Below are 2,746 nucleotides of genomic sequence, written 5' to 3'. Positions count from 1 at the left end.
TGGCCGCCGTGCGTCTCTGCCCCCCACGGCGTCAGGGGTCACAGCGTCGCAGACTCGGCGGGTTCCAGGAGCCGCCATCCCAGGGACAGCGCGGAGGCAGCGGGCACAGTGTCCTGGCTGCTATGCTCTGGGGGCCGAGCACTCACAGGCGCCGGCTCCGGAGGGATGCAGTGGAGACCCCACCTCTCGCCGTCGGCGGCTTCACACAGCTTTGTGTCCAAACTACCAGGTGCCATTCAAGCAGTAACCAGGTGAGGCCGGGGAAACGTGAATCCGCGCTGGATTGCAGTAACCGTTTTACAAAGAGTATGTATGTCAAATGCCCCGTTCTGTACCTTAAATGCTTACGACTACTGTCAATTACACATCCGTGAAGCTGGAAAAAGATCATTTTTTTCTGGCTACAGGGAAAAAACCCCCACTACGCATCATCCACCCACTCTTTTCTCAATAACTTCATTGAGATACAGACCCTAACGTTTGCCATTTCAAAGTATACGATTCAGCAGCGTATTCACGTGTCGTGCCTCCAGCACCGCCATCAAATTCCAGACGTGTTTATCACCGCAAGAGAAACCCGGAGCCCGCTGAGTGGTGCCCCTCCCCTACCCCCAGCACCACCCATCTGCTTTCCGCCTCTGTGGATTTGTTCTAGACATCTCATATCCACGGAACCGGACAACACGTGGTCTTTTGTGTCTGGCTTCTCCCAGCATGTTTGCGAGGTTCACCCGTGTCCTGGCGTGGATCTGTGCTTCCCTCCTTTTCACGGTTGAATAATACTCCACAGTGTGGACAGAGCACATTTTGGCTCCATTCATCTGTTGATGGACATTGGTCTCCACCTCTTGGTGTTCGTGAACGTGCTGCGTCGAACACGGGTGAGCAGGTGTGTATCTGAGCGCTGTCTCTCGGTTCTCTGGGGCCTGCGCTCAGGACTGTACCTGCGGGGTCCTGTGGCAGCTCTGTTCACACGTGACCACAGCCCACTTCCCACCAGCACCACGTCCTTACCAGCACTTGTTAGCATCTGTCCTCATGGGGGTGATGGGGTGCAGTGGTCATCCTTCCACTCTGAGCTCCTACTCAGTGCCCACCCTGCCCTCCGAGCTCATGCACGTGGGTCCTGGCACTCCTGCAGGGGTGGGGGCTGTGGGTGGGGGAGACAAAGAAGGCAGTTGGGGAGCTGCAGGCAGGCGCGGCTGGAACACCAGGAGGCCTCTGGCGGCCTCTGCGCTGGGAGCCCCATACCCGTCTGCTGGAATGAGGGCCCTTGTCCCCCTCTCCCAGCCCACAAAAGCAGAAGAAGGAGGGCTTTGGACAGGGTCTTGGCTCCAGCTGCTACAGCACGGTACCAGGTGGGTCCCAAAGCGCAGACATTTCTTTCTCCGGGTTCTGGAGGCTGGGAGTCGGAGACTCAGCTGCCCGCAGCCTTGGTGTCTGGTGAGAGCCGGCTTCCTGGCCTGCAGACCGCACCTTGCAGCAGGTCCTCATGTGGGGGTGGGGGGTGGGGGGCAAGCAGTGGGAGAAGACTTGCCCGTTTCTTCTCATAAGGGCACTAATCCCATCACAGGGCCCCACCCTCCGGCCCTGGGGCTGCATAGATCCTGGACCTCAGTTCCTTCCCCCGGTGACCTCCTGGCCTGCTTCCTGGAGCCCGAGGGTCTGGGTAATGACAACCACCACAGCAGGGAGGGTGGCCCCTGTTTGTGCGAGCACTACCGGGCGCCGGGCATCTCCCACAGGCTTTCTGATTTACACCCTGCACTAACCCCCAGCAAGGTGGCCCCACTGCCGCCTCCCTCCTCCCCAAGGTGGGCAGAAGGGCCGCACCGGCCACACCAGGGAGCACGGTTCTGGGCTCTGAGTGACACCCTCTCCCTGTGACAAAGGCCGCTACCAGGGGCTGCTGACAGAGGGACTTCAGGCAGGGCCAACAAGGGCCTGCAATGGTGAGCTGTCCTGAGTCCCTCTGGATACACACCGGGACCCGCAGCCATTCCTGTGAAGGAGACCATCAGGAGGCTGGGCCCCGTCTCCCCTCTCTGGTCCCTGCCCGCCCGTGGACACAGATGGCCATGCATCCACACTGCGTGCCCTCTGCCAGTCTTCACCTGGGCCCCACACCCTCCTTCTCCCCTGAAGCTCAGCCCTTCCCTGCCCGCAGCCACAACGGACTAAGGTCCCTTAACCGCCGACCGCTGCCTTGCCGGAGCACCCGGTCTGGTAGGAGCCTCGAGCTCAGTGTTTGTGCGCGTGGCCTGTCCCCGCACGCCAGGCCATCTGCTCCATACAGGAAGGCACCCGGCTTGCGAGTGCGGGGCTGCGGACGGGACACTTGCTCGACAGTTGCTCGGGGCCTCGTTCCTGGTGTGGGGTGGGGCTGCAGCCAGAGACCCCCTAGAGGAGGAGGGCGTGGGGTTCTCTGTCGCCATGGAGCCCTCACTCTGGGAGGGTGGACACATCCTCTGCCATCAAAAGGGACTGGGAGAGGTTGCAGAGCCCCACGGTGCAGGCGGGGAAACTGAGGCTGGGACTGATGCCTCTCCCTCCCCATCCCCGCCCACCCCCGGTTTTGATGAGGGCCGTGCCCACTCCCAGCCCTCCCTAGGTCGCTCCTCACGTCCCACCGTGGGGACCCCAGAACCTGCCCTTTGACAACTAAATGGGACAGCAGGACCCCGAAGGTGCAGCACGTCTGGATCAGAATCTCCATGCCCCCCTCCCCTGTTGCGTGTCCTCGGGA

This window comes from Halichoerus grypus, chromosome 6, assembly GCF_964656455.1.
Source record: "Halichoerus grypus chromosome 6, mHalGry1.hap1.1, whole genome shotgun sequence".
In the NCBI taxonomy this organism is placed as follows: Eukaryota; Metazoa; Chordata; class Mammalia; order Carnivora; family Phocidae; genus Halichoerus; species Halichoerus grypus.
Note: the sequence above shows the minus strand (reverse complement) of the source record.